Source organism: Carya illinoinensis, chromosome 7 (assembly GCF_018687715.1).
Source record: "Carya illinoinensis cultivar Pawnee chromosome 7, C.illinoinensisPawnee_v1, whole genome shotgun sequence".
NCBI classification, from domain to species: domain Eukaryota; kingdom Viridiplantae; phylum Streptophyta; class Magnoliopsida; order Fagales; family Juglandaceae; genus Carya; species Carya illinoinensis.
The window spans coordinates 9406694-9431118 of NC_056758.1; the positions used below are offsets into that span (position 1 = coordinate 9406694).

General features: G+C 33.9%; 1 long non-coding RNA gene across 1 annotated transcript; it reads right to left on the bottom strand.

Moving 5' to 3' along the window:
* Positions 1–11454: 11454 nt before the first annotated feature.
* LOC122315104 lies at positions 11455–15704 on the bottom strand. The gene is made up of 4 exons (XR_006243946.1): positions 14511–15704; positions 14345–14397; positions 11738–12204; positions 11455–11608 (listed from the first exon to the last, which is right to left on the bottom strand). It is a non-coding gene; the product is annotated as an uncharacterized LOC122315104 (long non-coding RNA).
* Between the last annotated feature and the right edge of the window lie 8721 nt (positions 15705–24425).

Below are 24425 nucleotides of genomic sequence, written 5' to 3' on the forward strand. Positions count from 1 at the left end.
AATGGTTTCTATTCAGCACCACTTTGGTTTGACTCTCTCAAAAGATGTTCGAATGAAGAAGAATAGAGTAAACAATGTGGACGAAAAATAGAGAACAGAGAGAAAAGAACTCCATATAAATGTGAGTTTTTTATTATGTTATATAATATATTTTACATATTTTTTTCAATACTTTGTTTATATTTTATACATATTATAAAACAATAATGATGTAATAATCTGACCGCATTTATATTTAATATTAATAAAATCCTTACTTATATGCTTAATGATTAAAATATGAATTGTCAAAGTTTAATTAATATGAAAAATGTAATTATATTAAGTATGAGATAATTAGTGGGCTTAAAATGTAACTGGACCCATTTTTGCAGCTCATTTTTGTCATGTGGGCCAAAAAAGCAAAGCAACCCAAAGTTAAAGGCCCAACCCAAATCACCCTAACAAGACCCACTAAGAGCGATATAAATCGATTTGGTCTGGTTTTAAGGACTCCACTGACCGAAGTAGTCCGGTTAAAAAAATGCCTCTAAGACTGATGGAATCGAATCGATTAAACCCCTAAAATTTGGAATAGATGATATCCATGTAGTTAAAAGCATGTGGTGCTTTGGTATTTTCACTTATCAATATATAATCAGTTAACAGCAAGGAGTATTGGATCATCCATATTTCTCGATACAGACCAACAAAAAAAAAGGCCCACTATAGTACTGGGTGAGTATTTCTAAGCCCAATAACAACCCACACAACGGCCCACTGAGGAAATTGCAAGCTCAATTCACAGTCTGGATCCCGTTAATTGCAACTACGTGTTAAATACTATTGAGGCAACTTGTGTTTTTCTGTACGCATCTTGATAAAAATAACTGATTTAACCGTCAAAGTCCACCCTCCTCAGGACAATCGCGGAGGCAAGGCACCCTCTTGCCGCCAATGCCCACATACCAAGCTTTTGAAAAATGAGAACTATTGTGAAGTCCTTGGCTACTAGCTAGGAGATAAAAGAGTTATTCTGATTCAGCCCTCTTAACACAATTTTTGATGTGAAGAGGAGTATTGAATATGCTTATGGGAGAGAGATCCACCCATTAATGGAGCAGCAAAGGAGTTGTTATACAATGGTATTTTCTTGAAGGATGAGCAAGGTGTATGAAACTGGTTCTATCTTCTTTCTTGGTTTGGCTTTTAGCAGTATTAGAACACTCTCATTAGAATATCAATATGTAAAAATATTATACTTTTTTGAAAAAATACTCATAATGGATTATGTAAACTCAAATAATTTGATTTTGAGCTATAGTATATGTAAATCTAAATTCAAATTTGATGCCAACTGTTTAAAGACCAAATATATATTTTATTATTTTTTTATAACACTCCCTTTCTTCTCTCCATTTACATCCATAAATATTTAGATAATTTAATTAGAATATAATTACTAATTAACATATAATAGGTAGAACAGTAAAATATAATAAAATAAAATAAATTAATAATTAAAAATAAATAAATATTTTTGTAATTATTAATTACTCATTACTATATAATGAATAAATTGATAATTTAATGTGGAGATCTTATGTGAATAATCAAAGTCAAATTCATCTCATATTATTTTATTGTTATATAATGAAAAAAATAACTATTCCAATGTGAAGATTTATGTGAATGACAGAGTCAAAATCTAAATTCATATTTTATTCATCAAAAGTGTCCTTTACATATATATATATATATATATATATATATAATCTAAGAGTTTTGCTACATACAAATAAAGTTGTGTATTAATCTGTATACTAATACTGATTCCTTTATATTCAAAATTTAAATTAATATTATTTTTAATAAAATCTACTTTTTGACCAATTATATTAAATTAATATACATATTAATATATAATTATACTTATAATTAAATTTTTTCATAATTCAATAATAATGCTCTTGGAATACGAAGGGGGTAATAGTTGCGGTAGCAAACACAATCATCATGAAAGAGTAAAGACTAAAAAATAATTGCAGAAGAAAGAGAGGACGTGTCATCTACACAACATTAATTGAAGACTGACTTACTAGTAAGGACTCCAAGATGACTTCAATCCAAGTCTGTTCTTATCCAGAGAGATCCCAAGATTAAAGAGACCCATTTCTCTGGCGTTAACAAACACTGCACCAACACAAGTTCTCACCATTCACCAATACTGTTTTTCATCTCTGAACATCAGAAACGCCGGCGATTTCACCGTAATCGCTGGATAACCAATGCTTCCAAGAAACGGGAGGCTATAAGCGGATCATACTTAAGGAATTAGGGTCTTTGATTTTACAAAAAAAATTATTGAGATTTTGTGTATTAGGGTTTTATTAAAATTCAATGTCCTACACGCCATATCCCTATAGATTTGTACTAATTCAAATACATCCCCTAATTAATAAGTTATAGTGGGACACATACTTCTAGATTTTATGATGGTCAGAAGTCTATTTAAGTATTGAGAGGGTTAAAAGATTTCTCAAATACAATATAATTGTGCCTCTAGTCATGAAGAGATCCTCAGAGGTCAAGTTATTAGGATGATCATTCTTTCATTATCAGGTCAGATTTTTCATCAAATTGTAAATGAAGAATATACATTTTCTAACTATTATTATTTTTTATTACGGATCATAGAAAATTGAACATCCAAACATTAATGTTTCATGTTAAAATATTTAATATGTGGTATAAGAGCTAAAGGTTATATATATTCTATGGTTTCAATAAAATAGAATATTGGTGTAAATTTATAAATTGTGATTTAGTTTTACATATTTATGTAAATCATATGATTTAGATTTAAACTTCATGCATTTATAAATTTACATACGTATTGAGAATTGATCCATACAGCATGGAAGAGTTGAGAGAATTTTTCTATTTCAATTCAACGGAAAACAGCGAGAGAAGAGCTGCTGTGACCAGTGGCAGTGGCAGCATGAGGACGGTGGTCGTGCCTCTATTTATTTTGTTTAGCTTATTAAAAAAAACAGTGATGATGGTCTGGTGCCAAGAGGAGGCCGAAAACCTCATCTTCGATGTCTCTATGGAGGCGTCACAAAGGATTGAAAAGTCCAATATATAGGCAACGTAGGGAAGGAGAAAAAAGGGAGAAGGGAGATGGACGTCAATGGTGAGAGGAGGCCGTGAATGTCTTGCTGGCATCTCCTTGCCAACAACAACATCCACAATTGCACCAAAACAAGGTTGCGAACTCTTATTTGGTGCAACGGCTGCATGAGGGTGAAGGAGAAAAAGAATCAGGTCATGGGTTGCTGAACCGGTAGAGTTTTCAAGCCCAATATAGTTTGGGCCGTAGGTCTGGCCTAGTCCAAGAATATCAAAGGAAAAGGGCCAAAATAGGGAGCCCGTAAACTAGGCCTAGCCTAGGACCGTAATTAAAAAAATATGTTATACAGGCTATTGGCTAGCAAAGTAGGTCATAATTGTGAAAAAAATAATTCTCTCTCTTTCTCTCAATGCATGTCCTTTATTATTTAACAAATATAAAAATTATGTGGTCTTGAATTGTGGCTATTAGTTATAAAATTTTTAATTATTATTTCTTATGAATTTTATTATAGGGTAAGTCATATAAATTTATAAATTATTTGGAGTTGAATTATGGCTATTAGTTATAAAATTCCTAGTTAATGTTTCCTATAAATTTTACTATATGGTAAGCCATATAAATGTATGAGTTATTTGGACATGAATTATGGCTATTAGTCATAAAATTCTAAATTATTGTTTCTTATGAATTTTATTGTATGGTTGGCTATATGTATGTGTGTATATATATAATTGTTCGTTTTAAATGGAGTGAGTACTTTGTACCATAATTAAAGGAAGGGTTGGTTGCCCAAAGGTACAAAACCTTATTTGATTTTGGATAAAAAATAATTAACTCTATTATATCATGGGTAATAACAGAAAATGACAGGATCTGTGATATAATGAGTGATGTTGAGGTAACAATTTTTATACCAGAGTTTATTCTTAAAGAAAAGTTCTATTGATACAGCTAGTTTATCCATATAATTTAAGATTGGAGAGTTGCTAGAACTTACTCCTAAAGGAGAATTCTGGTGATACAGTTAGTTTATCTATTGAATTTAAAATTGGAAAGAAGAACTCTTATGATACAGCTAGTTTATCCGCAGAATTTAAAATTAGAATAAACATTTTATATTGAGCTTATTCCCAAAGGAAAATTCTAGTAAGACAACCAATTCATCCACATAATTTAAATTGAAGGAAACACATTGTATGACAGAGTTTACTATAAAATGAGAATTCAAGTGAAACAACTAGTTCATTCACATGATTTAAAATTAGATGGAACATTTTGTGTGTTAGGAACATTTTGTGTGTTAGGGTTCAATCCCAAATGAGGGGTTTCAAAGACAATATTAGTACATTCATAATGGTTTAAATTATGAATTTAAAAATGAAGGAACCTTTTGTGTGTTGGGGTTTACTTCCAAAGGAGGAATTTCAATGACACTATTAATTCATTCATAATGGTTAAAATTCTGTTATTATTTATGAGTGTCAAACTCAAACATTATTGTGATTAAAATGTTTTTCTTGCAATAAGTATACGAATATCTTTACAAGGTTTACTGTACATAATGACTCTAATTTAGATAAACATGAGCATATCAAATTTACACTAAGAGTTTTAAATCCCAATTTATCCATTTTTAGTCTAATATAAATTATTATTGAAAATAGTAATAAGAGTAAGAAAAGTTCAATGTTTAATAAATCTTAAAATATTTTAATAAAATTATAATAAATCTTAATTGATTGACATGTTAGGAATTATTATTGTGCTTCGTTCGAATGGTTTGGACCGTCAATGAGCGTTGATGATTCAATAGTGGTACCCGAACACAAGATGAATCTTACGTGTCAAAGACAATAGGTGCGGTTTGAATAGTGAGATGAGATAAAATAGTTTTAGATGAAAGTTAAAAAATGAATAAAATATTATTAGAATATTATTTTTTAATATTATTATTGTTTTAAAATTTGAAATAGTTGAATTGTTTATTATACTTTATGTGAAAATTTTATAAAGTTGTAATGATAATATGAGATAAGATGAAATACTTTTAATATCCAAAATGGTCTTATGACAGTTAGGGATCTCAAGGTGATCTGGTGAGCAAACCTCCCATCCTATTTTGTTAAAATAAAAATACAAAATAAAACCAAACTAAACCAAAGAGGGCATTGCTTAAAAAAATTAGTGGAACATGGTTGATGTGGGTGGCAGCTTACCACCTTACAACCCCCTCCCTGTGCCACCTACATCGAGTGGTTCACCAATCACTCACAACACAACATCCATGAAGGGGCCATCCTCCCAGTGATAAGACTGTTCACTCGAATATGATTTCGAGTATCTAGTTATATATGGACTCAGATGTGTAATGAGGTCCAGATATCCACCCAAGTTAATCTGGATCATAATCCAGGTCGGAAGAATCCGAGTTTTTGAAACCTGGAACCCAAGAGACCAAGATTTGTAAAAATAAAATAAAAAAATAAAAAACCAACTTTCTCTTTTAATTTTTAAATATGATCATCCAGTTCGAGCATAACTTAATTTTTTTAAAAATTAAACCGAGTTGCGGGTATACCCGCCTCAAGTTTCGTACCCACCTCTAAATATAAGTTAATGGGTAATTTGGTTAACGACTCGGATAAAATAAGTTAATAACCACCTCCAAAACCCGATTAGATAATTAGGTTTCAAACTAAGCTAGATTTAATGTGGTGGATGCACCAAATGTTATGACAATTTTGCATCACAAGCCGTCAGTCTCTAATTAATTCAAATGTTGCATTCATATTTCATGTCATGTGAAAAATTAACCATTAAAAATTTAAAAGAATTTGAACAGAATTTCTAAAACCCAACAAGTAAGAGCATTTCCATCCGATGCTAAAAGTGCAAAATCCCCAAATTTTTCCCAAAATCTCTAAGTTTTAGGAAAAAATTTGGGGATTTCACTCCAAACCCTCTCATCCCATTCCCCATTTTGTGGTGAATGGATGCAAATGCTATAGTGAATCCCCATATAGGGATCCACTGTTCATCCCCAAACCATTCTAGTTTTTTGGTTTCTGGGTTCCCTCCCGCTTCCCCCTCCTTCGATTGTTGGTTGTCTTTTTCGTTTTTGCCCCTTCCTCGTACATCAGCCACCATCGACGACCTCATCTCCATCTCTCATTACTATTAGTCCAATCCCTTTCCTCACATTCGATTTCCTCCGTTTTCTGGGTTCCCATATGCCCATTATGTATAATGACTGTTCAACTTTTTCCATGAAGAACTCTCCCCATCTAGGATCATCCATGGCTGTTTGCACCGAGGTTCTCTATCCCATTTGACCCCCTATACGGCTCCTCCATGGCTGGATTTAGAGATCTAGGGTTTTGAAAAACAACCAACCTAGATTTCTCTCGGGTTTCACTTGTGATTTCAATTTGTGCATTTTTCTTGTTGGAAATGGGCATTACTGCTATGTCCATTGAGATTCTTTGTGTTCTGTTTGGTTTGATTGCTATGTGATGTTTTGATTGATGCCAAGACTGGTCTATACATCCATGGGTTGGTCTATGCAGACCCCTTGCTATGTTCTGTTTGCATGCTTCGTGTATGTTTCAATGTTATGTGTTGCGTCAATGCTTTAGGTTGGTCTATGCAGACCCATTGTAATGTGTTGTGTCATTGTTTATGTGTTGTTTCAATACTATGTGATGGGATACTTTGATCTGTTTCAATACCTTTGGTTGGTGTATGTAGACCCATTGCATTGTGTAGTTTCACTACTTTGTGTGTTTCAATGTTAAGTGTTGTGTCATTGCTTATGTGCAGTTTGATTGCTATGTGTACTTTCATTGCTCTTTACATTCTAATTTGTTCTGTGTTGTTGCATCCTTTGTAGTGTTTGGTATCTCTAGGGGGAGGGGGGCTGCATGTCTACTATTAGGCTATGATGATGATGTTATAGTGGGGGTTAATTCACAAATGTTAAGGGACCCCATCGATATGGCGGGGTAATTCTCACATAGTTAGCCATATTGCAGCTTGTGGTACTTTTCACAAAATGCAATCGGGGTTCAAGTGAGGTTTTGCAGTCATTCAATGTTAGGATTCTCGCTTAAGCATGTTGTCAATAAACTAACTATTCTGAGCCCCATTTAGTTATATATTCGATGTAGGGCATTGGATGGAAATGCTATTATTTAGCATTATTGTGATTTGCATGCTGTTTGGTTGTTGCTTTGTGTGAATATGTGAATTTGTCAATTCTGTTTCATTGCTTTGTGCCGTGTCATTGTTTTGTGTTATGTTGTGATAGAAAAGTAATGTGTAAATTAAACCCCCTCGGATGTAATGATGACAAAGCAATTGAGCTGACACAGAAAATTTATGGTTATTTCCTCAATAGCAAGTTAACCCGAACAGCCAACAAGTAGTGGCAACTAGTTGTTGCAGCCATTAGAGGGTGCCGAGCCTAACCTTTGTTGGATTACCTTTCTTGGCTGTGAAGATGACAAAGTCTCATGGTGACACAAGAAATTTGGCATGCTCCTCCATGGCATGATATTCCAAACGACCAATAAGTTGTGGCAACTGGTTTTGCAGTTATTGGAGGGTGCCAAATTTCCAACATGTTACCACTTGGTTCTTGAGCCGCCTACAAAATCACCCCAAACTTTTTTATTACGTGTCTAACATTTATACCGATTGTTGTGTTTGTATACTTTTTTAGAGATGGATTCACAAAACCTTGGACATATGTACTTCACCAATCTCCTAAGTCAAAATCCTTAAGTAGTCTACTTACGTGTCAACACAAAACTTTATTATCAAGTTACAAATACAGAAAAAATTTTAATACAAAACTCTATTACGTGTCTAAAAACTCTACTTAAGAATTTTAATTACAAGTTTTCGAGATATCAGAAAAATAATACATTAAAATAAATAAAAATCATAAAATATTTTGAAAAGTAGTAAAAGATCAAGAATCGAATTTATAGTTAATAAAAAGAAATAAAGCGAGTTTAATATTGGTTGGAGAGAACAACTGTAGATATTGTTTAGATCACCGTTTTCACAAAGATAGGTGAACTTTGGATAGTGAGATAAGATTGGATGGTTTTAGATAAAAAGTTTAGAATTGAGTTAAAATAATTCTTCTATCCAAACCTAGCAAAAGATTTATACAATTTTAGTGTGATTAAGCCTCGCACGCTCTCTTTAGAAAAAATAGACAAATCCAAAATATATATGAAAAAAAATATTTTTTAATAGTAAATCTTATTTTTTTAATAGAGTGAGCGAGACTTGCACACTCAATAATTTTATGTAGTATTATTTTTCTATAAAATATTATATTTAAGATACACTTACAACTCCTTTACAACCTATTGCACAATTAAACAACATAAAATGCTATTTCATTTAAATGAAATTCCATATTACAGAAATACTGCTAATTTATTATCAAGGTGTAAAAAACTAGTTACAAGTTAATAATTCATAAAAATATTTTTTTTAATTAATTTTTGTTGACTATTCATCGTGGTAGGAAAGGAGGAAGATATTACACGAGAAGAATTTATGGAAGCGTCACTCTCACTCTCACGTAATTGACTCCAAACTCTAATATTCCATTCATAAGCTACATATCACTCCTTCGGAATGGCCAACGACCAAATCCATTGCCCTCCTTGTTCACTACTCGCATCTGCTTTGCACCTAATTAAAAAAAGTCATACTACGTATAGTCATAATTGGGGGCTATATGTGCACGAAGACAAGGGTGTTTAAGTAATTTTCCTATAATTTTGTTTAAATGTCAAAAAAATTTTACTACGTACAAGTAGAGCTGCAAACGAACCGAGTCGAGCCGAATTCGAACAGAGGGTCTCAAGCTCGATAAGCATATATACGTGCTCAAACTCAAATCGAGCTTGACAAAATTTACAAATGTCTGATTGAACTCGAATCACATAACATGTATCATGATTGAACTCAACTCGAACTCGTATAAGATAAATAAATGAACTAATACGAGCTCGAGTTAGAGTTAAATACTCTGCTTTTGTTGAAACCCAATGCCCAAACTGGAAGGCAACCTCGCTCAGCCCCATCAGAGAAGCATGCGGCAATAGAAGAGAGTAAACAATGCAGAAATTAATCGCAACAGAGAAAATCCAAAGCTTCAACATAGAGATTGAAAACTAAGGGAGAAACATTGCAAAACTAGATGCAAATAAAAATAGCACCAACAAATTGCAAAAACAGTGACAAACTAACAATGACCCACTAGGAGACCAAACAAGAGACATGGAGTAAAAGACCCACAACTATTAAACCCCCAACATTGCCCTACCCATCCGATTGCAATTCTTTTTTATGGGAATAAGAGGAGGGGGAGGGGTGGCTAACCGAGACGAGGGGTTGATGCTCGACGAACGTGTGGATAAACTGGACCGACGGCAGCAGGCGATCAGAGGCAACAGGAGGAACGACAATGACTCAGTGATGAAGGAGATGAAGACAATTGGCGATGAAGGAGATGACGGTGATTCGACGATGGCGATGGGGTCACGATGATGGGTCACGTCATCACGGGGTCAGTGGGCACGATGAAGGAGGCTAGGCTTTGAAGTGTTAAATTCAGAGAGAGAGAGAGAGAGAGAGTTGGTATAAGATGATTCAGATGAAAATATGTGGTTTTCTTTTAAAACATGCGGGTATTGGATTACAATGGTTTTAAAACCCGTACCTGGACTGCATTGGTCCGGATTTTGTAATCCAGGTTCTAGGTCCAGGCCGGATTTTATCAAACCCAGATGAACAGTTCTACAAGTTGACCAACGGATAACCTAGTATTTTCTATTAAAAATGTGTACATAATTATAAAAGAGTCGTAAGTAATACGTTTTTTCATTAAAATGTATCCATCAATATTGTTAGAGGAGACTCATTCTGTGAAATTGTGTTAAGAAAATTCAAAATTGACACAATAATGACTTTATATACGGATTAGGAGAGGTTATATTTTCGATATGAATTGATAAAAACATTTTTTCCCATTTTTTCAAAATCCGTTCTAAATGACTTAATTTAAATACACTTTAATTCGTAGAACGCGTATTCCTATTCCCTCAAAATATCTATTCCCATTCTTATAGGAGTAAGAATGCATGCTCATTTGGTGACAATACATATATAGAGATTACAAAAAATATATTCATAAGCTAACATATGTTTATTGAATCTGTTAGATCTATTTTATGATAAAAATAATTTTACAATCTGACGTATCATATCAAAATACATTAATTTGTAATTTACTTTTGTGTAACCTTTTTGTGACTAAAATATTTTTCAATAAATATTGTTCCTAAGATATTTCATTCCAAAGGCATATATAGTGAACCGAAATGGTCCCTCTTTTAAGATGAAAGACAAATGGTTTGTGAAAAAGAGTTTTTTCAATAAATTATTTTTAAAAAATAATAATTTGTTTTTTTTTTTTTTTTGTGTCTAACTGTCACGTAAGAATATGGAAAATGATATTATACCTACCAAATATGCTTACTAAATATGCCTACTCATAATTTTTTTATTATTTTTTAATTTTTTCTTAATAGTTAAGGAAGTGACTATTATTGAATTATATTTTGTTTTATTTTTTAATGGTTAAGGATGTTTAAAAAATAATTAAAGATAAAAAAACTCATCTGTACTAGTGTACAGATGTAGTTCATGATACTTTTAGTCAGGAGGAAGCACTCAAAATATGCTGCATTCCAATAAGTTCTAGTGGAGCTAATGATAAACTCATTTGGGGCATAACTGAAAAGGGCATTTTTTTAGTAAAAAGTACCTACTATACTAACTTGAATAAAATAGCTGAGAAGGGAGACTCATCAAGAGGGGGAAAGAATGATGCTATTTGGAAGAAAGTGTGGGGTCTAGCAACACCTAGGCCTATTCATCCGGGTTCCAACCCGAGAATCCGGGTAGACCTAAACCGAAACCCGTATTTCAAATCCAGGCCGGAACCCAAACTGGATTCATCCGGGTCAGAAACGGGCCGGAACCTGGATGAATCTGGATTTTTCAAAACCCGGATTCCGGGTTCCGGATTGAACCTGGTTTTTTTTTTAAGCCCATATAAAAGCCTAAATGCATCCAATATTTTTACATATAGCTCTGATTTTTTTTAATAAAAAATAAAAGAATAAATTTGATTGCGCACTTTAGAGGTTGAAAAATATCATCAACTCCTATATCAAAGTTTCACTTAATATGTCTCGCAATAAAAATGCATGTAAAACCAAAAAATATTTCAATATTCATCTACACAAGTATGCATGCATTACAATACAATCCACTATATATTATATTATTTGTTATTTATACATTACATTACGAAATACCAAATTACAATATATGAATCACAAAATCAGTAATTTAATTTCCATACCAAATAGCAACTTCAAAGTGATTGGCCTGAAAGTGATCCTACAAAAAATAAAATAGAATGAAAATGACATAAATTTGAAAGCAACACATCCTACAAAATGGCATAATTGTATCTGGATTCAACAAAAAAATCATATAATTGTTTAGATATCGTTCCATCAATATTACCTTGGAAGCCAAAGCAATGTGAGGTAATTCCTACAAAAATAGACTTCATATTGTTAGCAAGGTGCAGATAAATTTGACAAAACAAACAAACCCATCAAAATTTTCACGCTATTACAGAGAGAACAAATATTCTCATAAAAACATTATGTATGTTGGGGGCAATGGTAGAGAGAAGCTAAGCAAAACAATAGCAGCAATGAAAGTACAAAACGTTTGGACTTTTTGATATTCGACAATGCATCATAGCACAAGTGAAAAAGATAAATAGGCTTCAATTCTCCAACGAAGGAAGTGTAACATCTACGCATTTAACGAACAAAAGGTAAAACGGCCTCTAAACAGTAAGAAAATATGACAATTGGAAGGGAAAAAAATTTGCTTAAAAGTATTATAGAACTCCTTTGGCCAAGAACTCAGTATATGCGCACTGGAATCCCCATGGTGGTCTTACGAGACAAGCTCCTCACCTGATTTCAAAAATTGGTTAAAAAAAAAAAAGGTTAAAAGACAATCAGGCTTGCAAACCAAAAAATCCACAGGAAAAAAAAAAAAGAAGGTTACCTGATAGAATTAAATACATTAAAAATGACCTTACAATGCCATAACAAGTAATAGACGACTAAAAGCACTCATGATAAACAATGATAACTGAGCCAAATTATGCTGCAGAACGTTTTGTGTGCAAATCTTCTGGACTAAAATATTTGGGCTTTGTTCTGTTGTTCTGTTTCAGTGTGAATGGGGAGGATGGGTAACTAGTGTTGAATTATACACGTTTTCAGAGTGACATTCACAAAGAACCATTCAGACACAAGGATCTCATAAGCAAGCATGGTTGTGCCATATAAATTCCAATTTACAAGTTCTATTTAATACAAGGAGACCTATAAAAAAACAAAAACAAAACAAAAGCTCTATCAAAACAAAAACCCAATGATTTCAGGGCAATTCTGGTATTAATGTAATGAGTAATTGTTCATAATCTATATTGTTTTTAAAAATTAATAGATTGGGTGGAGGCTTAATTGAGATCAGGTTCTACTTTTTTTTTTTTATTTTATATATATATAGAAATAGACTTCATTTCATTCAATGAAACCGAAGTTACAACTGTGACTAATCAATATAAGAAAAAATCCAGATTACCAGCCAAACTACACACCTGTTAGGGGCTCCTCCGATCACAAATTTCTTTGTGATGGACATTGTCTTAACTTCTATAAACTCTCTCTTGACAACAGTTAATAGAAAAAGCATTCTGTTAAAACAGAACTAACCGACCTCTCTTCTAAAGAAGAGATGTACAAACAGACTCCATCCTCTCAAGGAAGAGGAGTACAATCACACTCCATCCTCTCAAAGAGAATGAGTACAATCACCCACATACCTCTTAAGGAGGAGTGAGACTCAAATGCTATGGACATTTAGTCCAATAGCCTATTTCTTTTTTATTATTAAACCAAAATAGAACACAAAATATTTAGAAAAAACAATCACAAAACACTGGCAATAGGGTTATAGCACGTGGGCCCAGTCTAAACACATGGCCCAGTCTAAACAAAAAGACATCCTGTTAACTCTTGGGAGCCCTTAGGGCTTCTTCATATTATGTAGTCGCCGCCACCCCTCTCCCTTCTTGCGTCTTCCTCAGTGAGTCCACCACCAAACGAGCATCGGCCTCCGCAGGTATCATGAACCACCGCTGCGCAGGAAGCCCATCCATACCAGCCCGGCGTGTGTTCATCTTGCTTCACTGCGCAGGCGGCTCCTTTTGTCCTTAACAAAGCATCTTCTCTGTTTTCCTTGCAGCAAACAGAGCACCTCTATCCATCTCCTCTAACGTTTGGCTCCGAGAATGAAAACCAGAAGACCAACACGCTGAAACAGCCTTGCTGTTTTCCTTGCCGATATCCGAGTTTCTTCATCCCTCTCATCTCTTATGGAAAACCAGAGAAACTGACGCTCAATCCAACACTTCTTAATCCACTACGAAGGCCAACCACAAGTTTGCATAAACCCAAAACCTGATTTCTGAAGAAGAGGTGGTTGCTAAAGGCTACTGCGCGAGAGACACGTCCAAAGAAAACGCCCTTAAGCCACCATAAGATAGCCGCCCCAAGCCTTATTTAAGAAACCTAAACGCCCATAAAAACAATAAAAGGAGGGAGGGAGGGAGGGGGGAGCGACCAAGGCTCCCACCTCCTTCTTTAGGATTTTTTTGGTTTTTTCCTTTAGCGAGGCGAGAGAGAGAAAAAATCGTCGATTTTCTAAAAGAGAATGTAAACTCAGATCATGTTCTAGTTGGTAATAGCTATTTAAGGCATTATTAGAGTTACCATTCTTGGATATGCTAATCAATGAACCTCAATATATATATATATATATATATATATATATATGTTGACCTCAAAACTCACCTTAAGCACATAACCTAGTTTCTGTAAATTCTTCATCACTGTAATCAACATCAATGACTCTGGATTTTTCTTCACATTTCCTAAGATCTATCAAACTAACAGCATATACTTTATACCCATGTTTGACAAAATAACAAAAAAAGAAAAGAAAATCCAGATCTAGCACAAAATGTCGCAGCACAAACCTTACCTGAACAAAAGCTACACAAGCTGTAGCATTTCATCATCGTCATTCCAAGGTATCTGATGACGCAAGATAGAGAGGGTGAAAAGAAATATCAGCAAATAGCATTTTCTTATTGTAATAAAATAAACTCAAATCGGAATAAAAGGGACCCAAATCGCAGAGAACAAACCTTGGGTCACAAGGATGAGGCGATTTCGCGTGAAAGAGAGGCCTGAGCACAGAGAGTGCTATGGGTCTCTGTCAGGACTCTATCGGCGTGAGGAACCTATTTGAAGAGAGCTACCTCGTCAAATAGGTTCCTAGCATTGAGAAGACGAACCCGATTTCCTTATAAGGTTGTATTTGTTTTCAACGTATATAAACCCGGGTACCGGATTGTAAATCCGGAACCCGGTTTCCTTACCTGCAACCGGACCATATAGGTCAGGGTATTATAATCCAGATTTAGGTCCGGATCAAATTCAAGCCGAAATCTGTAACCGAAATCTCATTATCCGGGTTCCAGACCGTATAAACATGCCTAGCAACACCTGAAAAGGTAAAACATATGGTGTGGAAAGCTCTGAATGATATACTGCCAACCAAAGGCAAGCTACACCATAGGAACATAACAGATAGTTCTCTGTGTCCAATCTCTTTGCAAGAGGTGGAAATGGCAATACACATACTTTGGGAGTGTCCAGCTGCAGGTGATGTATGGGCCTCGAATAGTTTTGTTAAGAAATGAAATAGAAGATTCCCAGATTTTATCTCTTTATGGATAGACTTGCAGGCTAGACTGGAGGCTGATCAGTTGGATTATGTGGCTACTGTGATGCATGGTATTTGAAGAAGAAGAAATGAGTTTATCTTTCATAATAAATTTAAGGACCCCACCTTACTGTGGAGCTGCTAAAGTAGACTTGTTTAAACAGGTGCAACATGGGAATCGAGATACATAACAGATGGAGAACAGACAACCCGATACAGCCCAAGTGCAGATTTGGAAACAGCCACCAGATGATTATTTAAAGGTTAACGTAGATGCTGCTTTTGATAAACAAAGTTCACAGATGGGAATATGAATTGTTATTAGAGACTGCAAAGGGAATATTGTGGTTGTTCTTACTCACCAAAAGAGTCTGTCATATCTGCAACTGCTGTTGAAGGTTTTGCTTTATTGACGGCAGTTATATTGGGTGATGAATTGGGGCTGAGTAAGGTTGAGTTTGAGGGGATGCCACGACAGTTGTTAATATAGTTGGTAGTGCCACAAATCACTCCTGGTTGGGATAGATCACAGATGATATTAAGCTTAGGCTGTTAGCACATTCTTTTTGGTCACTTTCGTATTATAGTAGGCGTGGTAACAGAGCTGCTCATGCATTTGCAAAACTGGCCTTATCTTTAGATTATGAGCATGTGTGGATGGCGGAATGTCCTCCACAGATTTTTTCCATTATTTCAACAAATAAGTATTGTATTGATTGATTATGAATGAAAAGTTTTCATTAAAAAAAAAAAAAAACCTAATGTGCTCTTTAATTGAACTTATTCCTTGTGGTTTTAAGATGAATCAAATTGGTCTCTCCGTTAAAAACTCGTCAGTAAACTGTTAACCAAGTTGGGAAAATTAAAAATTTTTAAAAAATTAAAAATAAAACTTAAAATAAAAGAAACCAAAAATAAATAAAAAATTTAAAATCATAACTCAAAAACTTAAGAGTTAAAAATCCAAAACATTAAACCTAAAAAATTATAAAAATGGGGGGATGAAAGTGAATCAAGAACAGACAAAAATAAGCGTTATTTAATATTTCAAGAGTTATAAAGAAAAATCAGAAGTGATTGAAATAATTTTTTGTGGACCAACCTCTCTAAATGCATCCAAATATAAAACAAAAAAAATAAATTTGATATTTATAATTTTAAAGTGGGTAAGCATCACGTATTTCTTTTAAAAGAATGAATAAATATAAACTTTAAATAAAAAGAAAAAAGAAAAAAATTTATGATAAATCTCAATCGTTTTTTTTTTTTTAAATATGGGCGATGGCATGATATATAACTTAATTGATTATTATTCTATAGACTATTTATAGAATATTATCTTCAACCAAACAATGAGATCCTAACTTCCTTTGGATTCTTTGGTTGAAAAATTCAAACCAGATATTTCCGCTCAAACTCAGTGTGAATGCGAGAAAGACTTTTAAAGTGTCAATAATTTCAGTTATTAAGGTTGCAACTACACGTGGCACAACTTCGGGGACCATTGGCTTTGCTGCTCTCGTGTCTCTATCGATCCAATAAATTTCAGCCGACCATAACAACTATGAAAGTGGGGCTTTATTGAAATGTTGAGACGTGAAAATGTTAGGCTTTATGAAAGGAATGTGACATTGTTATAAAACTATCGAAAGGAGAGAGAGATAGAATTCAAAAAAATTATTAAATTTATGAATTTTTTAAAAAATTTAACGATATATATAAGCGTATAAAGGGGACTATGCTAGCTTACTATGCTAGCACTATGTTAGTACTATGCACTATGCATATGTCGGTCAACTCACTATGCTAGTACTATGCACTATACATATGTCGGCCAACTCACTATGCTAGTACTGTGCTAGCACTATACACTATGTATATGTCGGCCAACTCACTATGCTAGCACTATGCACTATGCATTTGATGGCTAGTTTAAGGTGGTCATACAATTTATTTTACAACAATGTTTTTTTACAACACTCCCCCTTTGGATGACCACATATAATGAATATGCCTCGTTAAAACCTTGCCAAGTAAAAACTCTGTGGGAAAAAACCAATGGCGAAGGAAAAAGAGTACAATATTCATGTGTACCGTAAAATGTTTTAAGATTGCCTCATTAAAACCTTGCAAAGGAAAACCCAGTGGGAAAAAAACCTTAGCGAAGGAAAAAGAATACAATCAGTATAAGTCTTCAAGACATTACTCCTCCTGAAAAGTGCATGATAAAAGGTCTTCAAGTCTCCGCATTCCAATATTCTGCACAATCTTCTTAAATGTTGCAGTTGGTAATGCTTTTGTCAATAAATCTGCCAGATTATCACTTAATCGTATCTGCTTGATTTTAATTTCACCTTTCTCTTGAAGTTCATGAGTATAAAAGAATTTAGGTGAAATATGTTTGATTCTATCACCTTTGATATATCCTCCTCTAATTTGAGTAATACAAGCAGCATTATCTTCGTATAAAGTTGTTGGACTATCATTAATCACTGGAAGGCCACACTTTTCTTGAATATGTTGGATCATTGATCTTAGCCAAATACATTCTCGACTTGCTTCATGTATTGCAATGATCTCTAAGTGATTTGAAGAGGTAGCAGATAGTGTTTGTTTGACAGATCTCCATGATATAGCAGAATTTTCATAAGTAAATACATATCCAGTTTGAGATCTACCTCTATGTGGATCTGAAAGATAACCTGCATCTGCATATCCAACTAATTGTAGACTTGAACCATGTTGATAAAATAATCTCATATCAATCGTACCTCGAAGGTATCGAATGATATGTTTAATGCCATTCCAATGTCTTCGAGTTGGTGCGGAACTATATCTTGCAAATAAATTAACTGAAAATACAATATCGGGCTGAGTGCAATTTGCAAGATATATCAGGGCTCCAATTGCACTGAGATAAGGTATTTCAGAACCAAGAATTTCTTCATTGTCTTCACAAGGACGAAATGGATCCTTCTGCACATCAAGTGATCGAACAACCATTGGAGTACTTAGGGGATGAGCTTTGTCCATGTAAAAGTGTTTCAAGACTTTCTCTGTATAATTTGACTGATGAATGAGAATTCCATTTGGCAAATGCTCGAGCTGCAGGCCGAGACAAAATTTCGTTTTGCCAAGATCCTTCATTTCAAATTCATTCTTTAAATATGTAGCGGTTCTTCTGATCTCTTCAGGAGTTCCAACAAGATTTAGATCATCAACATAAACCGCAATAATAACAAATCCGGAGTCTGATTTCTTAATAAAAACACATGGACATATTGGATTATTCTCAAATCCTTCTTTCAATAGATATTCGCTAAGACATTTATACCACATGCGTCCGGATTGCTTTAATCCATATAAAAATCTTTGAAGCTTAATAGAATACATACTTCTAGATGTACTCAGATTAGAAGTTTCAGACATTTTATATCCTTCAGGGATTTTCATATATATGTCATGATCTAATGATCCATATAAATATGCAGTGACCACATCCATCAATTGCATATTCAATCTTTTTATAACTGCCAAACTGATCAAATATCTGAATGTGATTGCATCCATAACAGGAGAGTATGTTTCCTCATAATCAATCCCCGGTTTCTGCAGGAAACCTTGTGCAACAAGTCGTGCTTTATATCGCACAATTTCATTGCTTTCATTACGCTTACGTATAAATACCCATTTATATCCAACGGGCATTACACCCTTTGGTGTTTGTATAATTGGTCCAAAGACCTCTCGCTTTGCAAGCGAGTTTAATTCAGCTTCAATAGCTGATTTCCATTTTGGCCAGTCATCTCTACGTCGACATTTTTCGACAGTTCTTGCCTCAATTTCTTCATTACTTCTGGTAATGTCAAGAGCCATTTTATATGAAAATATGTTGTCGACAACAGTTTTATTTCTATTCAAAATTTCTCCAGTACTCATGAAATGTATCGAGATCTCGTTATTTTCAGGTACTTGTCCCTCTTCAAGGGAAGACATTTCATGAAATACCTCTTCAGGAAGTTCTTTTTCAGGAGATTTACTCTCTTCAGGAGCATCAATTACTCTTATGGCCTGTGTTGGTATGGACTCTTCAGGAGTACCAAATTCATTTTGTATTTTCCTCTTCCGAGGAATTTTGTCCTTAGCACCAATAGGCCGTCCACGCTTCAGGCGTATCTTAGACTCGCCTATTGCTATTTTGGCAACTTGTCCTTCAGGGACTGCAATCCTTGCTGGAACATTAACAGCAGGAATATATGATTTTACCACACCTTTAGTGTCAGTAAATACATCCGGTAATTGGTTTGCAACACTTTGCAAATGAATAATCTTTTGAACCTCTAGATTACATTCTTTTGTACGAGGATCAAATTGGAAAAAAGCTTTATTTTTCCAAGTAATTTCCTGTCGTGCTTCAGGCACCGACTTCTCATTACCCAATGTTGGAAAAATGGATTCGTCAAAATGACAATCCTCAAAACGTGCCTTAAACATATCCCCTGTAAGAGGCTCAAGGTATCTGATAATAGATGGAGAATCAAACCCAACATATATCCCAAGTCTACGTTGAGGGCACATCTTTGTACGTTGTGGAGGTGCAATTGGAACATATACAGTACATCCAAAAATACGAAGATGAGAAATATTTGGTTGCTAACCAAATGCAAGCTGTAATGGTGAATATTTGTGATATGCTGATGGTCTAACTCGAATTAATGATGCTGCATGAATTATAGCATGTCCCCAAGCATAAATAGGAAGATTTGATTTCATGAGTAAAGGTCTAGCGATTAGCTGAAACATTTTAATCAATGATTCAGCTAAACCATTTTGAGTGTGTGCGTGGGCAACTGGATGTTCAACATCTATTTCTATTGACATGCAATAATTATCAAAAGCTTGAGATGTAAATTCTCCTGCATTATTCAATCGAATAGTTTTAATTGGATAGTCAGGGAATTGTGCTCGTAGCTTAATTATTTGTGCAAGAAGTTTAGCAAATGCAGCATTTCTAGTGGAAAGTAGACAAACATGTGACCATCGACTTGATGCATCAATTAAAACCATAAAATATCTGAACGGTCTACTTGATGGTTGAATAGGCCCACATATATCTCCATGAATCCTTTGTAAAAAAGATGGAGATTTAAAAACAACCTTTGAGATAGATAGTTTGATAATCAATTTACCTCGAGAACATGCAGAGCATGGATATTCATTGGGTAAGATAATCTTCTGATTCTTTAGGGGATGCCCATACGAATTATCAATTATTCGTCTCATCATTATTGATCCCGGATGTCCAAGACGATCATGCCAAGTCATAAATATTTTGGGATCAATGCACTTCTGGTGCATTACAATATGTGATTCAATTGTTCTCATTTCTGTATAATACAATTCAGATGAGAGGGCAGACAGTTTTTCTAATACGAGCTTCTGGCTCGAAATTATTTTAGTAATGAGAAGATACTCTTTCTTGTCTTCGTTAATAGTTTCAATATGACAACCATTACGACGTATATCTTTAAAACTCAATAAATTTCTTCTGGATTGTGAAGAAAATAGAGCATCATCAATACAAAATTTGGTGCTATTAGGCAACACAATATAAGCTCTTCCGGAGCATTCAATTAGATTCGATGAGCCGGAAATGGTATGAACATAGGCTTTACTCAATGTTAGATTTTGAAAATATTTTTTATCCTTAAGAATTGTGTGAGTTGTAGCACTGTCAGCCAGACATACGTCTTTATTATTCATCTCGGAGATAGAAGGTTCATCAATAAGACTCATGATTCTACAAAATATATAAAACTTTCATTACTACAAAATATTGCAGAATAAAAATATTTTACAATAATATGAAGGAAATAGATTAATTAAAAAGGAACACTTCCATGATTAATTCTACCACTAGAATCCTCAAAGAAATCAGAAACATTAAGACTTGTAATATCTTCTCCATCTATAGAATCTAAAGCATATGATGGTTCAGCAAAATTTGTTTCAAATTTCTTTATTTTTTCTTTTATAAAAGATTGGTATAAGTCAACCAAGTGCTTAGCTGTACGACAGGTATGAGACCAATGTCCAATCATACCACATCTATGGTATCCATCTTCATATTTCTTCACAAATTTATTTTGAGGACCTTTGCCCTTTTCTGAGTTGAACCACTTCTGGTGGTACGGTATATATCTATTATTTTCTCTTTTAGTGTGGTCACTTCTAGGACTTTCACTTCTATAGTTTTTCTTACCATGTCCACGCCCCCTTTTTCTTTGAAAAGATGCACCATTCGCTTCTGGGAATGATGTAAATCTAGTACCATTCATTTCAGGGAATGATATAGAACCAGTAGGACGTGACTGGTGATTCCTTAATAAAAGCTCATTATTTTGCTCAGCTAATAGAAGACAAGATATAAGTTCAGAATATTTCTTGAACTTTCGCTCTCGATACTGCTGCTGCAGGAGCACATTCGAGGCATGAAAAGTAGTATATGTCTTCTCTAACAAGTCATCATCAGTGACTTTTTCACCACATAATTTCAATAGCGAGCTAATTTTAAAGAGTGTGGAGTTATACTCACTAACACTCTTAAAGTTTTGCAACCTCAGGTGCATCCAATCATGACGAGCTTTTGGGAGGATTACAGTTTTCTAGTGTTCATATCTCTCCCTTAAATCATTCCACAAAATAAGTTGATCTTTCACCGTTAGATACTCAGTTTTTAATTCTTCATGAAGATGGTGCCGAAGGAAAATCATTGCCTTAGCACGGTCCTGAAGGGACCCTTGATTTCCTTCTTTAATTGTATTTCTCAGGTTCATTGCATCCAGATGGATCTCAGCATCAAGGATCCAAGATAAATAATTTTTCTCAGAAATGTCAAGAGCAACGAATTCCAATTTTGTAAGATTTGACATTTTCTACGTACATAAATCAGGAATATAAGTATGTTTAATATTTCATATTCATTTTGAAAACTACAAAAAATATATTGAAAGACTTACTTGAAGTAGAGGACTACTAGCTTCAAAATCGTAAGAACTTTCGTGCTGATAACGTGTTATAAAACTATCGAAAGGAGAGAGAGAGAGATAGAGTTCAGAGAAGTTATGAAACTTATGAATTTCTTAAAGAATTCAACGATATATATAGGCGTACAAAGGGGACTATGCTAGCACTATGCACTATGCATATGCCGGCCAACTCACTATGCTAGTACTATGCTAGCACTATGCACTATGCATATGTCAGCCAACTCACTATGCTAGTTGTAACAACCCGCTAGAAATTCAATTGTGGAATTTCTTTTGACCTTAAGAAGCTCGTGAAAATTCCGTAAGTTTACACGAATCGACTAATCGCATAGGTTTTAGCCTGTCAACATAGTTAGTGTTATCACTCACTATGGTGCCAGAAATGCGTTTTTAATTATTTGAGATAGTTAGAAGTGTCAGAATACATTATAGTCTACACCACTAGGCTTAATTGAATATTTAGGATTTTTCAGTACTAAGTTTATTACGTTTATTTTTGGAGTGAATAGTAATCTCGGTGAACGTACTAAACGCAGTGTTTTCAAAATCACAGTGTGAAATGTCCAAATTAGGTTAGCGAAATTTTATTTGGATACTTGGCAAGATCTTAACCACACATAATGAATAGTATTAGATACTTAGTACAAAGAGAAACCATTAGATGGAATTGTGAAGGAAATCAAGGTGTGAGATCATGACACCTAAGCAAAATACACATTTGAAAAATATCTTAAGAACATAGATTTAAAATACACATGGAAAGATTTTAACCACCTTACTCTTCCAAGTCTACTCCACATTTAGAAAATATTTTGAACTAATTTCGTGGATATTATTGGGTAAAAATATCTTGAGTTGATTTTTGTAGATATTATTAGGTAAGAGAGTCCTACACTCCACTCTCACTCCGGTAAGAGAGTCCTACACTTAACTCTCACTTCGGGTAAGAGAGTCCTACACTTAACTCTCACTCCAGCCTCATCTCTTCCATATCTTATCCACAAGTATCTCCAGCCATCCCTCCCCACCAAATTATCTTCATTTATGCTTTCCATTGAAAGAATACCAAACACTCTCTCTCGGACAGCTTTTAGGAGTTCTTTTGCACACCCATTTCGAAGCTTTTGTAAGTGTTTTATCATAAAGTCTCCTTCATATAAGTTGTTCCTCTTTGAGTCTAGTTTCCGTAGATGTATTTTTCGTATCAATCCATGGTCATTTGGTTGGTCAAAAGTATTTTTAACCATAGAAAGGTCATTCTGGGCGTGAATCTGGAGAGTATGTTATAGTTTGGAGTTTTTGACCAAGCTAATGGATAGATATTGGTCCGAAATTTTTATGGAGTATTGTTAACATGTATATATGACTATTGGTTGAGGATTTTTGCATGATTAAAGGTTTTGATGAAAGATTTTCTTAGATTTAGAAACTTAGAAACTGGAAGAGGAAAAACAGTTTCTGTTTTGAGAAAGTTTAACTCTTTGGTGGTCTAAACCTATTCTAATGACTTTGATAATTTTATTGGAGGATCCTAAACATCTTATATACATGTTATATTATTATTTTGAAGATATTTGATGTTAGTTTCAAAGATATGAAATTTTATGCAAAGAGATATTCAGATAAGCCAAAGTGTGGATATTCTTGGCTAAATTTATGTTTTGATTAATTTCTAACCATGTGATCTTGAATTAGAAGCTTGTATATGTTTTAGGACATCTTTTTAAACCATGTAATGGTTTGGTTTGAAGATCATATATTTATAAGTCATAGATCAAGAGATTTATCAAAACTAGTTGAGGAAAAAGTTTCTGTTTTTGGACTAAGTGTAAAACCAAAAACTCCAAATTTTATTTTGTGATTTTGGTGACTTTAGTTTGATGATTTAAAGCATGGTTGATGTTAGGATGATATTATGAATATGTTAGAAGTAAGATTTGATTTTTAAAATTCTTGGAGATGTTTTGATTTAAGGTCAAAACTTGTGATTCAAGTGCTTGGATCTTTTTACAAAAAAAGTTTGGTGTTGATTATTAGCTTTTTCTAAATGGATGTTTTAAGTATGGTTTTGAACTTAGGATTGGAAGATGTTTGTTGCAAAATTTTGGTTTAAGCATGAGTTTTGAAGTTGGAAGGAATTGCAACAAAAATAAAGGGAAATGACCTATGGATGTTTCAACCATAGTGTGTTCTTCATAGTTGTGTTTTGTTTTAAATTTTTCTGAGTTGATATTTAAGTTTAGGATAAAATTTACATGAGGAATATAAATTTTAGAAACTTTTAG